We start from the raw sequence: 21,015 nt of genomic DNA, 5'->3' as shown, positions 1-21,015 counted from the left end.
AAGGTTCACAATGCATGCTCATTATCTAACCCTAAACCTAAACCTAATCCTAATCCTGCCTTTTTTGAGAGGTTTAAAAAATCTTTCTGAAAAAAGTCTCTGCAAGGAGTTGAACTCGCACCCCATAGCCTCCATCCAAGCACTTTAACCACTTGACCAGTAGCTGTTTTAGTGTTATAATATCGTTTCCACTAATACATTATGATTGGAATGAATGAATAGCATATCATGAACAAACCAACAATGAATTAATACAGCAGTTGATATCAACAATTAAAAAGAATACACAAGGTCAAGTAATACAAGGCACAATTAACTTTTAATTTGACGTTATGCTTTTTGTTTCATTTTACGTTATACCTCCTTCACACATTCTTTACATGTTTATTATGGATTATGGATGGATGGATTCATTTCTATCACAACCTTTGAACTGCTTTTTTTTATTTTATTCCGTAACTCATTTTTTAATTATGACCATACGCTCACTCATTATATATACAACCACTAATATGATCTCAATATTTTTAGTTTCTACATTGAAAACATTGTGTATAAATATGTGATTTTGTGCATCATATTTTGGGTTTTGTTCATCATCACTTTCAAGTAACAATTGGATAGTTTATATTCAATTTTGTATTGTTGTTTTTCCACTCACTTTTACTCTTCATCTTTTGATTATCAAAGTCTAAAACAAGAGTGTTCTATTTGTGGATTGGAGTTTGCAATAGGACAAGCTTTAGGTGGCTACATGAGGAGACATAGAGCTTCAAATATGAAAGGAAATAACAATATTCACAATTTTAATAATACTATGTGGTGGTAGTAGTCTTGATTCGCTGCAAAAGATGAAAGCTAGAAACCAGTGAGTTTTGGTGTTGGATTTGGATTTGAATCCATTTTTCAATATTTCTTGGTATTAATTATATGACGATTTATTCATTAGTGTAGGTACAATTTTTCTCTTATCTCTTGATTATTAACTGGTTTCTATGATATGATAATTGATAGGGAGTCAAGTTACTCTTAGATTGATCAAATAGTTAAGCTTCAAATGTTTATTAGTCTATTTTCCGAACTTTCTTTTATATATTTTTTTATTCCTTAATGTGTATGTGGATTTTTGATTTTTTTTGTGAATTAGGATAAATGATGCTTCTATTTTTTATTTTGTTGCATCATTGATGGTGAGGAAGAAGCTTATTAAAAATGGTTGTTTATCGTCACTTTCTCCATGAAACTATTGGATGATTCCTCTTCAATTTGGTGTTATAGGTTTTCTTCTCTTTTTTACTCTTTATTTTTTGACTATTAATTAATACAAATTGGTAATATAAATAAGGGGTATATTTATAAATAATACTGTTTTTTTATAAAGGTGAAGACAAGTGTCTACCATTTTTTCGTATAAAAATAATAATAAACATATTACTCCAAGTATAATGATAGAGATAAACATTGTGTATGTGTAATTAAGATAAAGATAGATAAAATTGAGATGAATAAAGAATAGTGCCTCTAAAAACAATATATAGAGAAGGTTAAAGGATATGATCCAAGTTACACATCTATCTCTCTATCTTCTATATATTTATATATCTTTGAATTTGTACATCTAAAAAAAAATTACACTATTAATTAACAACTTGACTTTCCAATTATCTTTGAAGAATTAAAGAATTAATTAATTATCAAATTGAATAGTTTCCTCCACTATTGAAAAAAAAAAAAAAAAAGGAACTTCCCATTCTGCATGTCACACAAAATGAAAGGAGAAAACAAAGACTTACTTGACAGTTAGTACTATATACCTCAAAGAAAAATATGTATGCTACAATTATTAAATAATTAAATCCATATGCCCACATAAAATAAATAAAAAAACGTATACACTAATCAAATTGTCAGAAAATTTAGGAAAAGTCAGTCCTAACATGATAAGAATATTAAAATGATTATGATATCCAAAAAAAGTTCCATTCATTAGATTGGAAACTCTAAAAATGAACGTTTTAATTTTTTTAATAAAATCTTGCCCCAACTTATCTTATATATGCATGATTGCCCAACTCTACTACCATGATCATTTATGCTTTTCTGCTTTGTTAAGGTGATGTGGTTCTCCTTTTACTTTCCTTTCCTTATTTTTTGTGTTTGGGTATACATTTTCCGTCCATAAATTGGTTTTTTTTTTAAGGAAGGTCCGTAAATTGGTTGATATGTTTTCTCAAAAAGAAGTTCATATATCCCACACATATAACATATAAGATTATACATAGAGAACACATTATTTTCTTAGACTAATACAGTTTTATTTTCATATTTTATCCATAACAACAGAGAGATGTTTGATCACTAAGATGTACTTTTAAGGTTTGATACTTACTATTAAAATTTGCTTTTAGGATTTACACATATGCAATTTGTATGACCCGTGCGGCAGCACGGGTGCAAGGACTAGTTGATAATGATTCAGGAACTTTTATATATATTAGCATATGCATTTATTCCTTAAACAGTTAAAATTTTACCCTTATTTGTAAAAGAAGTTACTTCAATGCAGATCATGTTTATGCGCCTTTAAACTTTGAAATTACCTTTTCCATTTCAGTTCATTAGTTAAATTAACAAAATCGTTGTTTCTTAGTCTTTCAATGTGTAAATGTTTTATAGTTGGTTAATTTTTTTTCAATCTTGTTCTAATTTTATGTTCTCCTTAGGTGAGCTCAGCTGTTGGTTTCTTACTTATGGGTGGTGGGATGACGACATTTTCAAGAAACAGCAATTCCAACTTCCATTGCAGCTTTACTCTTCAATTTAGATATTTCAATGTTTAAAACAACTTTGCCATAGTTGGATTCCATGCTTGTGTTTTTAAATATCGATTAAGTATTGAAGTTTGACAGCCATAGTTCCATGCTTGTAATTGGTGGCATTGCTAGTCTGGTACGTATGTGAACCGAAATTTATGAGTGTGCGTACACGTGTAGTTTCTTTCTAGTAATAAAAAAATATCTATGATCAACTAGAATTATGATTATGATTATGATGACATTTTTACATCATGAAAAAGTTTGATTGTACTGATGATGCTTTAAGAAAATGTATTTGGTGGTATGAAAGAAAATAGGATTTAACCAATATAGTGGGACACAAGTGGTAGATACTTGTGCCCCTTAACCATTTGGTTCAGAGTTCGATTCATGCCGGTGCGTCTGGAAAACATTTGTAGGAAAATGTCAACCCCTTAATTGGGTCTCAGTACCTCGAAGGAAATATTCTCCGTAGTTGCGCGCGGATGATACCATTGGTTTACCCAAAAACTAGGATTTAAAAAAAACCGTACATGACATTATTTAAACTCGTAGCTAGCTCTCACAAAAAACCAAGAGAAATGCTGCTGGATCGTAGTTATTCACTTTGGATCAAGGAATATTCCCTGTTCAAAATATTCTGGATATGTTTGATCACTAAACTCTTTTGATAATGAAAAATTGCATTGTTCTTTTTTTTTTTTTTTTTTATATGAAGGAATTCGCTATAATGATATACACTGGTGATCACAAAAATCCAGTAAATCCTTAGGTAGTTGTTTCTTTATCTATTAACTATTTAATAAAGTTGATGGCATATGAATTTCCAATTTTGTCCTTAGGAGGGGCAATTTGGTAACTCCATAATTCCTTAACCTTGGAGAGTGCCACCTCATCCAAATTATTTTCTTTTTTATTATTTTCTAATTAATTTCTTTTTTATTCTTTTCTATTTATTTTATATTATTTTCTTTTTTATTTTATATTTATTTTATAAGAATAAAAATAATCCTAAATTCAGTTGCTTCTACATTGCCGTTGTGGGAGATTAAGGTATCGTTTGACCCGACTTTTTTCAAACTTCTCTACATTTTTAAGGAGAAGTTATGCCAAACACAATATCAATTAAGTACTTAATAAAAAAAAATACTTTTTTTGAATGCCTAAAATTGAATGGAATGAGCTTTGACCAAAAGTTGTTGAATGTTCCTTTAAAAAACTACTTCTCGATAATTTATTTCACAAACACCTCTTTCAACTCACGCTGGGAACCTTTCCTTTTATTTTTTAATATTATATTTCAATATGTTTTTTTCTTCCATTTAACTTTATTTTATTTTTTTGAACCATTCCATTTAATTTTTTAAGGAGGTTCCATTTAATTTTGTTATCTTTTTTTTTTCAAATGAATTTTATTATCTTTTTATCACTTATATATATAATTTCAATAACGTTTAATCATCACAACCTCACAAATATTTTTATTCATGTTGTCATTTAATGATACCAAATATTTTTATTTCCTTTCTTCAACCTCGCGAATATATATACACACACACATTAACGTTTAGAGTAATATTTTATGTCCGTCTGTCTGTTTTTTGAGTGCTACCTCACTGATTTTTTTTAACTAATTTCCAATTTTTATATTTTTAAAAACTTTTAACTATTTTCCAATTTTTTTTATTTTTAACTATTTTCCAATTTTTTCTCCCAAATTCCGCTGCTTCTACACTGCCGTTGTGGGAGATTAAGATATCGTTTGACCCTTTTTTTTTTCAACTTCTCTACATTTTTAAGGAGAAGTTAGGCCAAATACAATATCAATTAAGTGCTTACTAAAAAATGTACTTTTTTTAATGCATAAAATTGAATGGAATGAGCTTTGACCAAAAGTTGTTGAGTGCTACTTCAAAAAACTACTTCTCGACAATTTATTTCACAAGCATCTCTCTTCAATTCAAGTTGGGAACCTATTCTTTTATTTTTTAATATTATATTTCGATATGTTTTTTCTTCCATTTAATTTCTTTTTTGAACCATTCCATTTAATTTTTTTAAGGAGGTTCCATTTAATTTTATTACCTTTTTTTCAAAGGAATTTTATTATCTTTTTATCACTTATATATTTAATTTCAATATCGTTTAATCATCACAACCTCAGAAATATTTTTATTCACGCTGTCATTTAATGATACCAAATATTTTTATGTTCTTTCTTCAACCTCGCTAATATATACACACACGCACACATTAGCGTTTAGAATAATACTTTATGTGTGTCTGTTTTTTTTGTTACGCTAATGCGTATAAATTTTTTTGGTGTTGCATAATGCGCATGCTTATTTTTATAAAATTTCGATTTTAATTAAAAGTAAAATTGTAAATGTATTTTCTTCAAAAAAGGTATAGATGCCTAAAAAATTATACTTATATATATATATATATATATATATATATATATATATATATATATTGCACCTTTATATTGTAACAAACTATGCATATCTTTTTCTTATTCAAAAAAACTAAACATATCTGTTTCCATGACACCAACAATGTAAAAAATATAATATCATATCATATAATATAAATTCTTATATTTTTGAAAGACAACAAAAATATGGTATTCTTATAACGAAATTTGTTATAGAGTATAATTGAAATAGAAAAAACAAACTATTTTGATATTATTTATGTTATTATTTCAGGCTCCTTAAATTGTTTCTCCTATTCAAATATTTAACAAGTCATTTATAGGATGATACAAATTTGTATTCATGTTACACAAAATAAACGTTATTGAGTAAATATAGTATTTGTAAAAAAAAAATATCTATTATTTTTTAACATTTTTAGCTTTTAACATTTTTAGCCTTCATAAAATATTTTAATTATTTATCATGTTAATTCATAATAAATTCAAAGTTTTGTCCTCGTGAGCTTAACTCAGTTGATAGGAACAATGAATAAATATATGCCAAGTCCAGGGTTCGAACCCCGGACACCATAAAAAAAAAATTCAAAGTTTGTACAATATTTTGCCAAACAACATTTAACTTAAAAATAGCTTTAAAACTAAAAACACAAAGAAACCAAAAAACTTTAGCTTCTTTCTTAAATGCCTTTATTTTAACTTTGTTTTGAAGTAACTTTTAGACCGTAAAAAACCTTGGTCAAATGGTATCTAAGTTCAGCTGGGAACACTGATACACTATCTTCTTCATAAGAGGCAATTTTCTTCCTTTTCTCATGGTTCTGAGACCATGCATGACTTGAGTTGACTGATTTTTGAGGCTTGAGGGGTTCATTTTTCGACACTGTTTTAGTTTTTGCTTCATCATAGATGGTTTTCTTTCTTTTTTTCACGATTCTACATTTTGAGGGTTTTATTTTTTGTTTTATTTTTTCAATTGTTAGTGGATTATGTACCGTATTTTGTTATGTTGCATGGCTGTAGAAAAATCTTCCTTTGTTATGTGGAGTATAGTAGAGGTCATGATGATTGAATTTTAGCTCATGGTAAGGTTTTGACACAATTGTTATTTTAGCTTCTGGTACTGTAGTTGAAAAAAAATTGATGCATGTGGGTTATTTTAGTTTTTGTGAGTAATCCTAAAGCTATAACAGTTTTCATATTTTGTTTATTCTTTCCTATATCATTGGACCGTACGAGAGTTAATTGGTGTAAATTTGTTTTGGTCACATCATTGAGGTCCAGAAAGTTAATGATACACAAATTTGTGCATTTAAGATCAGGTTGATTTGATGATACAAAAATTGATCACATAAAAATATGTTAGCTTCTTTCGATATCAGAATGAACAAAGGGAATAAAATTAAATGATGTATTATTGTATTTCCATATAGGACTTTCAATGTCAAGGGATTATGACTACATTAAGGATCTCAAAAATGATTTGGACATTTGGAAAATAGGATTTGGAGTGCTGGATTCTTGGATTGTGACTGGTAGTAATGAGAATCAACATATGAAGCTCATTATTTGTGATGCAAAGGTTAGATGAGTTAGTTAAGATTTGTTGTAATTTCATTTATGATTTATCAATGTTACTTATTAGTGTACATTTTGATTTATTTATATTTTTTGGTTTCTTTCTCGGATTTAGGGTGATTGAGTTCATGTAATAACTCGATATAGAGAATTGGAGCATTGGAAGGCTTTGATCGAGGAAAACAAGACTTATACTTTGTATAATTGTCATGTGTTTGATAATGACATTGCATTTAATCCCTTTAAGGTGTAACCAAAAAAAAATCCCTTTAAGGTTGTTTTTGGCTCTGGTTCAAAGGTGCAGAAGTATGATAAGTTTACTAACGTTCTTACTCATGAATTTCGCTTTAAGTCATTTAAGAAAATTCAAGATGGAAAATTCAAAACTGACATTTTATAAGGTATAGTTATGTGCTTTAATTTATTTATGTGTTTTCTCCGATTATAATGTTCTTATAGATGTAATTTTTTTTTTTAAGAAATCATCGGGCTTCTTCATGAGATTGTCAAGACAACGGCAATTGGGACTGGAAAGAAACCGTGTACGAACATTGTGTTGAAAGATAAAAGGTATTATTTTCTAATTTGTCAGCATCAGATGATAGGATTTTGTATAAGTTTGATAATGACCTGAAAGATGTATTTCCTTATGCAGTGGGAATATGATTGATGTAACACTATGGGAAAAAATACTTCGTAACTTTATCATTTACCATCTATTTACCTTGAGTTCTTTGCTTCCATTTTGAAGTCAATGGCAACCCAAATATATGCAACAATTGATCAGGTTCGAGGCTGCTCATCAACCTACATCATCCGGTTGTTGAGAAGTTTAAGATTTAGTAAGTTTGCATTTTGATTTCACAATACAGTGTTATAGTAACTTATTATTTCACAATCTGATTTGATTGTTTTTTGACTATGTTTCTTGAGTTGTTGCCGTGACCTTAACTCAGAGTCAAAGCTTCGGTCATAACTTAAGTCAGAGTTCGGCTTCTTCTCAACGTACTTCGTACAACGATTTTTCCAATCTGTCTCAAGTTAGGCCAATTGCTGAATTTATAAACTTAGTCAAGGTCTGTTTTTTTTTTTTATGCACAAACATGCTTTGAGTTTTTTTACGCACAAATTAAAAATACATATTGCATTATTCTTTATTTCATGTGCATAATTTGTGTTAGGATACATACTGCATCACTATTTGGAAAACAACTAAATTCAATCTTAACCAATTTGGATGGTATTATGAGAGTTGCACCAAATGTTCGAAGACATCAATGTCAAATGGTGCTAGCTATAAATGCACATGCGGGAATGATGCTTAATTTCCATTTGTTTCAACAATGTTAATTGGCCAATTGGGTACATATAATCCACATGCGTGCATTTATCTAGACTTTATATGCAGATAAATTAGAAGTCATGGTACATTTTCTTTAGCTTAAAATCAGTTATGCTACCTTCATTTTATAAATTATATGTAACTATATTTGCATACATATTATCCATGTTAATATGCATTAGACTAATATTGCAGTTATTTCCCTGTTTAGCATTTCCCAAACGAGGTGTCAAGAAAAATTTCGAAAGAAAAGCGCAAAACAATCACTCTCATTGATGACCAGATACAGAGAAAGTATAAGTGTCGCCTCATTACCGCCGAAAGAGCAAGCTATGAAAAATACTTGGGTGGGCAGTGGTTCAATTTCTGCAGAGAACGTGTGATGGAAGAAGGTGGTAAGCTCATCTTTGATCTCGAAAAGTCATCGAAGAACTTGCACGTTCGAGTTATTCCAAAATAGATCTTTGCTGCTGAACTATTTGAACTTCTACTATTTTGCAATATCACTTTGGACTGTAATCGTAAATTATCTTGACTTTGGGATGCCATTTGTTCTTTTCATTTTGTCTGATGTAAGTATTGGCAAAAATCCCTTTTTGGTTAGTCTATGACACTTGCAGTCTCTTTTATAAACCTAACTATTATGTAACGTTAATCAGCACATTGTTGGTTCTTTAATTGGTTCCAATTAGTATCATGTTAATTATAATGTTGTTTTCCTAATCTCTTGAACAAAATATAACATGCTCTTTTCCTACAGCAAATCTTTATAATACTTTTCAAAAATACAATAAAAGTGATTTATTTAGACTATCCGAGTTTGTGCAATACTACTCCGGTCCTATTTATAAGAAACAATTTACTTTTTTGATTCATTGAATAGTTGATGTATTTGATCTATTTCTAGGCTAGATACATCAATTATTTAATGAATCTAAAAAGTCAATTTTTTCTTATAAATAGGACCGGAGGAAGTATTAATTAATTTGCTCATTTTTTCTTTGGAATAATTTTTGTACAAGAAACGTTATTCAACCCGTGCTTCGCACGGGTTTGTAACTAGTTATGATAAAAAGTCCCAGTCTCTCAACTTGTTTATGATTCAAGCTGGTTTCATTGTTTGTCTAATATCATCTTTGATTCAAAAGCTGCAAGTGTCTTATCCACTGCCTAAGGAATATTATCTACGAGAGTAACAAAATTTGCCATATGATTGTGAGAATATGGAAAATCCTATTGAGGAAATACGAGAAATGATAACAAATTATACATGACATCTAAGCTTCAGGTATATAAGATTAGCGACAACATGACATATTGGAATCACTCGCTCCACTAATTACCAAATTATACAAGACTTGGCCATAGTTGAATGATTCGCTTATGTTGATTGGGGGATTTTCCAGATGGTGGTGCGTAAGGAGGAGAATATTGGAAGGTGAAGGATGAGCCATTACTTAGGAGATTTTTTGTGACTAATTATTGAAGTATACCATTGATTGTTAGACAAAAGAAAGAGGGTCATTTAATTCCTTGACTCGAGACTCACATGTGGCGAGGTTTGAGGTTTTGATGAAGTATTCAACGTACTATTTGCTAAATACTAGTGAGGAATGGTCGTGTTAGAGTTTTAGTGATGGTCTGAGTGGAAGATTAAGGAAGGTAACAGACTATAGTCTGCTTACCTTTGTAGTAGCAGCTAGACATTATGATCTCACGCATAGATTGAGTTTCAGTTGATTATATGTTGTCTGATTATGGTCGTAAGGTCCTATCTTCTCCGAGTCTTCTTGTATAGTTGTTTGCAGTACCAGTGATGTTTTTGTGGAAGTTAATGTTCATGTGATGTTCATTGATTGCATGAATAAAATTTTCCAAGTACATACCTAACCATTCCCAAAATTGATAGGAATATGCAATGTATTTTCAAGTATTTTTGTAAAATTGAAAGGATATGCCACACATCATATATGTAAAGCTATCAAAGTGTAAGTTATGGTTAGAGTGATTGACTCAGTGATAGGAGCTGAACTGGTCATTCGAAGCGGTCCAGTTCAAGGTTTCCATAGGTGCATTACTTGTATATTTTCATTCGGATGTTATGACTTGATCAAGTGATAACATGTTTCATGGACGAATTACGATGATTTAAATTGAATTAGACTTCAAATACACAAACAGTATGTTTTAAAGTTGTATATAACTTCAATTTGGGTGGATTAGTATTATAATTCAAATTAATATTTCCTTAATCCAAATGAAAATGCAGTTGCAAGGTTTCGTTCTGCTGTCACTAATTTTTCGATGACGGCCTAGATTTCCTGTAATGTTTCGATAACTCATGGATAAAGAGTCACATTCTATAAGGGAAGTATCAGCCCATGGATAAAGGTATGCCTTTGGAAGCATTTGATGATTCTATAACATTCTGGTATTTTCATGTGCGCGCGCTTGTATGTGTATTATCTAAATTATTATTCTCTCATTTCTAGTAATAAGACTAAGATTTATGATCCACAAAAATGACGATTTACGACTATTTTACAATACGATAAAGATTGATTGCATTGATCATTTATGATAGTGTATCAGAAGCCATATGAATGTTATTGACGATAGGAAGATAGATAGATATAACTTAAAAACTTGTATGGATAGAAGTGGGATAAGAATGGCTTGAAATTTTGAAAGATACTTCTGATGGGAAGTTCACACAGTTATACTTTTCATTAGTGGCTATTAATGTAAACACAATTCCCTTGTTGTTAGTTTAATTAATTATTAATCAGGATCAACAATAGTAGAATTAATACAATCTTCATGATATCAAATATAAAAGTGTTGCGTGTTTTAGTTTCTCATATATTGATTTCAATATCAAATGTTTCACGAGAAACATTACCTTTCACTAGGGATGGGAATAGGCTAGGCCGAGCTAGGCTTTGTAAGGCCTGAGCCTGGCCTGCCAATTTTTTTGAAGGCCTAAGCCTGGCCTGTGGCCTATCATAGGCTTACTTTTTAGGCCTGAGTCTGACCTTCTGAAAGCCTGATACGGCCTGCTAGTCTGTTTCAAAGCCTATTTCATATGAACATATTTAAATCAGCAATGTGATCTAAATGTAAATAGACTAGCAAACTAATGTATCAATTAGATTAAACTCTCTTTTGATAATCAACATGAGTTTTTAAGGAATTTGACTATATATTGTATCATATTTCAGTTGTAGTGTATAATAATACATTTAAATATGCAAAAAATTAATTTATACTAATAAGCTTAAATTACTGAAAAAGTTAACACGTTTTTATTTTAATTCAAAGTACAAAATACAATATACTTAAATAGGCCGGCCTAATAGGCCTAAGAGGCTTTTTGAATGGAAAATCAAATCAAACTAAACATGATTATCTATTTCAATAACACCAACAATATAACAAAAAAACAAAATGTAATTTTTTTTTATGACACTAACAACAATCTTTATTATTTGTGCCTCAAAAAAAAATCTTTATTATAGAAAATGTTGTTTAAGGTATAATTGGGATAATAAAAAAGAAAGTATAAATATACTCATATAGTTTGTTACACTTTTTAAAAGTAAGTATAAATATACTAATATATATATATATATATATATATATATATATATATATTCATATCGTCAAAGTAAATATAAATATACTAATATATATATTCATATCGTGTTTGTTACATTTTCGTAATATTTAAATTTATTCTTTATTTAAGGAATTAAAATTTATTCTTATCTATTTGTTACATGTGTTATTTGTATTGAAAATTCAACGCATTTTCGAAAAGAGAAAAAGTTAACCCAAAAGTGCTGAAAGAGGTTGTTTTCTTTATATATAGTATAGATATGTATTTATATGTGTTTAATTGCTTGCTTGTGTGTTTGTCTTGGGATTAGTGGATTTTTAGGGGAAAAGGGTATTTTGATCATTTTCAGGACTGAGGGTATTTGGGTAATTTGAGGCGCAAGGGTAATTTAGTAATTTTAGAGTGTGGATTATTCTAGTGTTTTAAGGTGAATAGTTATTTTTACTATCCCTCAAAAAAAAAAGTTATTTTTACTAAGTTAGAGGTAGCTATTGGTAATTATTTCAATGCGGTAAATAATCGATGTTTTAGCGTGTTTAGGAGGAGTATATATTCATAACTCTTAAGAGAACTAGGGTTAGAGCATATTTCATAACATTTTGATAGTGTCTAGAGAGAGAAAGTGTGAAGATAGTGAGAAGAATAGAAGAGGAAGAACTTGAAAGAGGGGAAAGAAAGAGGTAAGGAGCTAGAGGGGAGATTGAAGCCTAAACTAGAGCAATTAAAGGTTAAAGGCAAAATTTTATGATTAATAGAATGTATAAGTGATATCCAGCTTTGATTAGTAATAGAAACTAGTATAGGTAGGATTACTTTAGATTTTCATAGGTACCTTTTAAAACCTAAGTGTAGAAAATTGGGGGTTTTTGCTGAATCTGTTATTTATTGTTAGTTTAGCCTCAAATAAGTTTTCTCAAGAGTTATACTGATTGTATAATGTTCAGATTCGGTTGATATCGCTTCGGTGGCCATTCTGGAAGGCATTGCTAGGAATGGACTTAAATCTTCTTCGTTGTGAGTAGTTAAATTACCTTGTGGCATGTTTTTATAAGTTACAATGTTGTTTTATGGGAGAAACAAATAATTTTTTAAAGAGAATTTCATTTTCCTTCAAAAATAAGAATTCACTATTTGGTTCATTCAATAAGACGGACGTGATTTTGATGAGAATTGGTAGTCATTGCAAAATTGAGGTGATAACATGAATAACTTGTCATATGATAACAGTGTTATGAGGGTATAATCCTATGAATAAATTTTAGTGATATAAACTATTTTTAAACTTTGTTTTAATGTTCTAATGAGAATTAAATCTCCATTTGTTACAATGAAGAGATAATGTAGCCTATGAGGTACGTGCTCATAGTAATAATAAAGAAAATCTCTGTTTGCTACAACGAAGAGATAATGTAGCCTGTGAGGTATGTGCTCATAGTAAAAATAGAGAAAAACTCTGTTTGCTACAACGAAGAGATAATGTAGCCTATGAGATACGTGCTCATAGTAAGAAACGAAACTTTCATTCATTCAAATTGATAGAATACATCAGAGACAATAACATGATCAATATTGCTAAAAACGTAAAGGGTGAATCTGAGAACAAACTCACAATGCCCAAGTTAATAGCATACAACGGTAAAATGCCTACAAATAATATGATAAAAACTAAATCACCAGAATACCCCGGATCTGCAATGTTGACGCCCAAATCATTGATTTAATCTATGAATGTCTGAAGTTGATCTTTCAATTGGAACCAAACGAACATTGCACAGCAAGATACGAAATCAAACAATGACGCACAAGACAACAAACTACACAACACCACACTCAAATGACAAAATCACAAAAAAAAACTTATAATATATAAAAATCACTTATTTAGATTGAAATACATGAGAAAAAGATGTAGGCATTTGATTATAGGTCAAAAAATGAACTTTTTTTTAAGGAGGTCAAAAAATACCCTAAAACCTGTTGTTTATTATAACTAGACTTTTCACCCGTGCTGCCGCACGGGTCATATACAATGTAAATATAGTAAAGAAAAGCAAAAATACATCGTATATTTTCAACTTAATGTTCAAATGTCATAACTTTAAATTCAATAGTAATTGAGGTTTTCGTGTCTACACATTTTGGAAAATTTCTTTAAACACTACATTCGAAGTACTATCAATGCAAACACCATGTTCATCTATTAGCAAATTTTTCAGACCGTTTCATGAGGTAACCCCTGATATTGATACATAAAGTTGACCATTTGAGAACACGATGTGGAAGGTATATACCAACCTGATTTAGTGATTGCCCTTAAATTTTGTTAATGGTCATTGTATAACACACAACTATAGGAAACTGTCTACATTGAACAAAAAATAGTAGGTGAAGAAGTTAAACTAAGTCCACCCTATTTCCTTTCAAACTCAGCAAATTCAAAGTATCCCACAGTGAGACTTTTTATCATACATAAATTGGCAAGTTAAAAACGACATTCATAATACAATAGAACATGAGATGTTGCATTTTTAATCTATATTCTTGATAACAACTATCACTTTTACAGAAAATATGGATTAGGACATGAAAAGATTACAACATGTAGCTTTTACATAACATATGGATTAGAACAACTGCAGCAGAACACAAACTCTAGCTGCCTCATACCAAAACGGGCTTCGAAATTATCTTCCGAGACCAGAAAATGTGAGTTGAATATAGGCATTAGAACAACACCGCGGAAAAAATGGCCCAAAAACTCTACAGCAGCAAGTTAGCAAAACATGACATAGCATTAGTAGCAGACCTCTCAAATGAAAAAAGTACATATATACTACCAGGAAAATTCTCGAATTCCAAAAAAAGAGTAGAACTCTCTTAATGTGCACTTTTGAGTAGAACTCTCTTAATGTGCACTTTTGAGTATTCATACAAAATTGAACCTTATTATGGCCACAAACATTGTACCAGCGTATAAGTTATTACAATATAAAAAGATAGTTAGAAATTCAAATCATAAACAATGTGGTAAATTACACACAAAATAGCACTAATAAGAAAATAAAAATCACATAAATTTGTAATTCTTGCAACAAAAAAATAAGTGTTGGAAATAGCTTTGCAAGATCATAATGAAATCTAGTCGTTCATTGAGAAATTTAAAGACAATAATCATTGGCTACAACTCATTTGTTCATTAAACTATCAAGAAATATCTAAAATAAATCTGAGAAACTGAGAATTTTCAGCAGGTAGTAGTCCGGTCTATCTAATTAGATACACCATTGATTATCTCAAATAGCTACAATAGACCCGTGTATATACATTCGCGACATTAGAGAGATCTAAAGACAATCAAATACTACAGAGTAAAAAATCAGCCACCTTTCTAAAAAAAAAATTGCTACAAAGAGTATGACTTTAATCAATGCAATATAAAAAAAATAAAATCAATGCAATATGTTATCATCTCTAGAAAATATGATGTTCCACCTGAGTATGATGGTGATGCACAATTTGATATCAAATACTTTAATTAAAAAAACGTTTATTAGCAAATAAGAAACAGATACAGAAGATACATATACACCAATATAGTGACCTGCACCACCACAGAAAGGCCAACTATCACAACTTAATTGTCCATAATTAAGATGAAAATATATGTCTGTTAATTAATTAGGCATCAGTTTGAACACATCTTGCTCTATCCTAGAATTTGAACAAATTTATTTAATGGACACAAAGAACTTATTCCAATCATTGATACGTTGAGTTACTAAATTGTAGTTCCATATGAAGTCATCTGACATAGTCACACATTGCCCTAAATGTTCAAATAATTGATTTTGCAATTTTTCATAGGCATCATTCATACAGAATATGCAAATAAGAAACAAATATGTCAACAATGTATCAAGTTCGCGGCCATAAGTATGAGCCTTAATCAAGACATTAATAAAAATATAAAGATAACAGACTAAACAATCATTCATTTTGAAAAGTCAAAAGCAATTATTCAAAAGTTATAAATTCTATAGACATATGTATAGTTAGCTCCATTTCTTGCCAAAGGAAAGCTCAAATTTTGAATCCAATTTGATAGAACCAATGAGTAAGACAAATTATTACCTGACATAAAAGAAGTTCAAGATTTAATAGAGAACCACATGCTTTAGAAGCATAATAAACCCACAGCTAATATGCATAATCCTAGTGACTAATCTAATGGCAACCAAGAATGACAACAATCCTGCAAAGGAGGAAAAAAAGGGTTATTAAGTTAAAGAAGTTCTTAGCAAAATAATGTCAAGGCAAAAAATAGAGACTTTCAAGGCTTAACTGAAACACACATTTGTAACCCAAAAGAAAGTATGAGTGGTGAAAATGAAATCCAATGAGGCATTCCTTCAAACATTTTAAAGGGAAAGTAATTAAAGCTGAACAACATAATTTCCAGAGTGCTTTTGTTATCATCTGGTTTGATAAATGAAGTTCTAAATAATTTATTCCACACTGACTTCATTCTTCCTTCCAATAGTAATATAGTCATAACCTCATTTATATCATTCTCTTAAACCTAGCCAAAGTTACCTTGTTATAAAATGTCAAAAAAATTACACAACCTTTACAAAGTTACCATGTTAGCATACATATCAAAATAAAATTAAAATTCTGCAAGAGAAACAGGAAAAAAACACTATATTCATACCTATAACTCAATTTTTAAGCTCGAGAGGTGGCAATTGATTTGGCGGTTGAAAGAAATTGGGGATAGAGGCTTGAAATTGGGTGCTTGATGAAATGAAAGAGAGGGACATAAAAATTGGTAAAACGGCCTAAAGATCTCTAGATTTTAATAACAAAGAGGTTGTATCAATGGTTGTTTTGAGTTTGTGTTAACCAAAATTGATTCATTAAATCTTGCACCTAACTATTGAGAGAGTTACTTATCCATCTAGTCTTCTTGCTTCCGTCAAATTTAAAGCTTTCTCAAATACCAATAGTTGATGGATCCTCTTGTTCTACATCATTATTACAGTCAAGCTATGCATTCCTCAATAAACACAATCCTACCAAAAAGGAAAACCTGCAAAAGTGAAGAAAAAATAGGGAGAAAAAAAATCAGAAACATAATTAGATGAGATAGAGAGACTGATACATCCAATCCAACCAATGAATATTATGAAAAATACCTATCTAGATCATAAGTGGTCATGACAATCACCTTCCGGTGAATTTTTAAAAATCACTAATTGCTTTTATCGATTGAATAATCACCCTCTGCCACTGTCTTCGATTCCTCCACTTCACCGTTCAAGAAATCTGACCAACAATTTCAATTAACACAGTTTAACTTAACTCCTTGCAAATCAAATCAAAATCAAAATTTAAACCGTTATGTTAAATCAAAAAATTGTATTTGTCATGCTTTTAATTTCCTTTGACTCTCAAAGTACAGCAGCAAATCATCAAAATATTCAAGTTACATCAATCACTTTAATTTTTGTCAATCCACAATATCAAAAGTAAGCATGAAATAATTTTAATTTGCTCGAGAAATTAGAGTTTTGATATTTCCTACCTAATTCAATAGTCATGAAGATTTCTAATCTGGATACACAATTTCTCCATATAAGCAACTATCAAAGACCTTTACATTTACTTCATACTACTGAGACCCTGCATCGATCAAACCAAAACATTAAATCTCAAAACAAAAGCACTCAATGCTTCAATGTAAATACCAAATGAACAAATTTAAACAACAAAAAACCTATCAACAAAATGAGTTTGGCATATTTTTACCGTAGCATAACCAATAGACGGATTATACTCATTACACACTACAATATCTCCATCTGCATACTAAGCAATCTCCTAGCCATGTGAATTTCCCTTGGACTGTCAAACACATAATACACGACACCTCAATCAAATAAACATAAACTACTATAACAAAGCACAAATCACTTACTTCAAAGACAAAAATTGAACCGTCACAATTACATTCTCGTTAGTTTTATGAGAATATAGCACAGTTTTTGAAGATGACGGCCGAATCATTTCAATCTCACCGAACCTACAACAATCAACAAATTTCAAAACAAAAAAAATCAAAACAATTAAGTGTCACCAGCTGAAGTTTGACCCATGATATTAGAGTGCTAGGTGTGGGGTAGAAGAATTACTATTTTTTTTAAATGATGAACAGAACATATAAATTCATTCCAAGCTTAGTCGACGTTTGATCTTTAAACCATGAACAAAACATATAAAATTATAAAATTTAGATGAAATCGATGAGATTTGGATGAGAAGAAATCAAACCTTTTTTGAATCAACAATCGAAAATGATTAGCGTTTTTGTGTTTCTGTATAGGAAGGATTCAAAATCGAACCTTTTGGACTCAGTGATTGAGGAGAATCAAAAGGTTGGGGGGAGAATGTGAAATCGCTAATGGTGAAGGATGGTTGAGAATGGTTAATCCATCTGAAGGACTGCGAAAGTTGCTCAGAGCGAAAATGAGAGAGAAACGGAGATTCTGATATGAGCAAGAAGATGGGTCAGAATCAGATACGGCGGCGGCGAAGATGAAATGACCAGAGTTAGTGATGGTGGTGATACGGCTGCTGCGGAGATGAAATGGCCACAGGTGATGGTGCGGATACGACGGAGGTCCGCTAGATTCCGGTGGCAGAGGGAGATGATGGTATTCAGAGAATGGGTGTGAGAGAAAATAGAGAGAGGGGGTTAGGTCAGAGTGATTGTTTCCAGGGAAGAGAAAGACGCTTGTTGAGCGCGCGTACAGTTGTTTGGCTTTTTTTCTCTTCTTTTGTTACTATAGCTGTTTCGTAATTAAGGTTTAGGTCAGGGTTAAAACATGAATTTTATTCGCTAGGGTTTAGGTTTAATTAGGGCGAAAATTCTAGCTTGGGGCAACTTTTATATATAGTATATATATAGCTCGTGTATGTCAATTGGCCTGCCTTAGGGTTTCAACAACTTAACTCAACAGCCGTAATCCCTTCATCACAACCTCATACACAGCTCCGATGAGCATACCTCCATCAATGTCACGGCGTAAAATCAACATGCTTTCGCCTGTAAACCTCTCGGAAGAACTCATCATCGAAGTCCTGTCCTTGCTTAAAGTGAAACCACTTATTAGGTTCAAGTGTGTGAGCAAGTCATGGTACTCTCTCATCTCCAATCCCTTCTTCATCAAAAAACACCTCCTTAAATCTTCACAAAACCCACACCTCTTAATATTTGCGACCCACTCTTCTCGTAATTCCATACATACCACACTCGCTCCATCACCCATACAATATTTACATAAGATTACTGATGTCAATGATATTACCAGGTACACCGACAAAGAATATCATCAGGTTGTTGGTTGCTGCAATGGATTGTTATGCTTGCTCTATAAATCTTCTATCAATAATGAGTACCAGTACTCTTTTGGTTTCTGGAACCCAGCCACGAGGTCATCGTCTGTTAAACTAGGCTCTTTCTTAATTTCAGATAAGGACCCCGATTCCCATTTCTCGTTAGGCTATGATAATTTAACTGCCAAACATAAGCTGGTAAAGGTTCCGCACCAATGAGGTCAGAGTTTTCACTTTGGGGGCGATAATGTTTGGAGAAATATTAAAAGTTTTCCTTCATATATATCCAACTCATTTGTGTCTTGTCGGTCAGAACTGTGATGTCTATTTGAATAACAGTTTAAGCTGGTTTGCCTATCGAAACAATGTTTGTTGGAATCATCATTTACAGTTTATTGAACAATTTGTTATCATCTCCCTCGATTTGGGGATGGAGACATACACACAGTTGTTGCTCCCTCAGGATTTTGACGAAGTGCATTGACATATGCCAATGGTTTGTGTGATGATGGACTGTCTTTGTTTTTCTCACCATTCGGAGGGATACAATTTTGTTATATGGATGATGAGGGAATTTGCAGTTGAAGAGTCTTGGACTAAATTGCTAAAGTTTAGCTATCAGAATCATCTTGACAACTTTTCTGCCGGCGTGTCTTTGTTTCCATTACATGTTTTTCAGAATGGCGATACTCTGATATATGCACGCTATCAAGGACAAGTAATTTACTATAATAGAAAAGATAATGGAATAGACCAAACTAGAACTACAGATAAAATACATCGCTTCTTCAAACTATCTAATATTTCAAGCCGGTTTCTGCCAAACCATTATGTTGAAAGCTTGGTTTCAACTTGTTGAAAGTAAGTTCCTCTTATGATTTACTTGTTTGAATTTTTATGCTAGTTCATTTACATTGTTTAATATCTTGAAGGCTTTGGTTTGATTGTATTGTTTGAATGGTAATCTATTTGCTATATAATAGACATGGACAGATTTAATACTATAGGTGGAGTAAGAAAAACCAATTTTTTTTGTGTTAACCATACATTTCCCAAAAGAATGGGACCCTGATATTCCGAACTTCGGAAGCGAGTTAAGTAAAGTCTGGCCAATATTTTTTTTTTAATCCAATCATCGAACTAAGGTTCTCCTATTACCTTGATCATAGATCTTTTATTTATTCAAAATCTTGTATTAATTTCATTTCATTCAAAACAGCTAGTTTATAGATTAAACCGGATGATCGTTACACCTTTGTTAGAACTCTATTATTTTTGCATAATTAACATCTTGCCAATTAATATAGTGGATGTTCTTCTGAATTTGTTTACTCTAGTTCAAGTAGACTAATAATGATTCAGGAGCTTATATATTAGCATATGCATTTCACCCAACAGTTAAAATGTTACCCTCATCTGTAAAAAGAAGGTACTTCAATGCAGATTATGTTTATGTGCCATTAAACTTTGAAATTACCTTTTCCATTTTAGTTTATTAGTCAAATTAACAAAATCATTGTTTCTTAGTCTTTCCATGTGTAAAAGTTTTATAGTTGGTTAATTTTTTTTAATCTTGTTCTAATTTTATGTTCTCCTTAGGCGAGCTCAGCTGTTGGTTTCTTACTTTTGGGTGGTGGAATAACGACATTTTCGAGAAACAGCAGTTCCATTGCTGCTTTGCTCTTCAATTTAGATATTTTGATGTTTAAAACAACTTTGCCACTGGAAGGCATTGGCTCTTAATGTACTAGAATGACTCTTTTCAGATACATGGGATTCCATGTTTTTGTTTTTAAAAATTGATTATGTATTGAAGATTGACAGCCAT

At 31.0% G+C, this 21,015-nt stretch overlaps 2 long non-coding RNA genes and 1 pseudogene across 2 annotated transcripts; 2 read left to right on the top strand and 1 right to left on the bottom strand.

Moving 5' to 3' along the window:
* Positions 1-442: 442 nt before the first annotated feature.
* Positions 443-1,265, top strand: LOC146946409 (uncharacterized). Its single transcript, XR_015026734.1, has 2 exons — positions 443-954; positions 1,148-1,265. It is a non-coding gene; the product is annotated as an uncharacterized LOC146946409 (long non-coding RNA).
* A 13,245-nt stretch (positions 1,266-14,510) lies between these two features.
* Positions 14,511-18,593, bottom strand: LOC146946408 (uncharacterized). The gene is made up of 8 exons (XR_015026733.1): positions 18,123-18,593; positions 17,770-17,874; positions 17,601-17,696; positions 17,377-17,474; positions 16,988-17,117; positions 16,504-16,881; positions 15,924-16,044; positions 14,511-14,552 (listed from the first exon to the last, which is right to left on the bottom strand). It is a non-coding gene; the product is annotated as an uncharacterized LOC146946408 (long non-coding RNA).
* A 273-nt stretch (positions 18,594-18,866) lies between these two features.
* On the top strand, positions 18,867-20,046 carry LOC146946407 (F-box/kelch-repeat protein At3g23880-like; annotated as a pseudogene).
* Positions 20,047-21,015: the final 969 nt, after the last annotated feature.

The sequence above is a fragment of the Medicago sativa genome, chromosome 2, assembly GCF_051527215.1.
Source record: "Medicago sativa cultivar Bolivia chromosome 2, Bolivia_mono, whole genome shotgun sequence".
NCBI classification, from domain to species: domain Eukaryota; kingdom Viridiplantae; phylum Streptophyta; class Magnoliopsida; order Fabales; family Fabaceae; genus Medicago; species Medicago sativa.
This window is presented reverse-complemented; position numbering and strand designations above follow the sequence as displayed.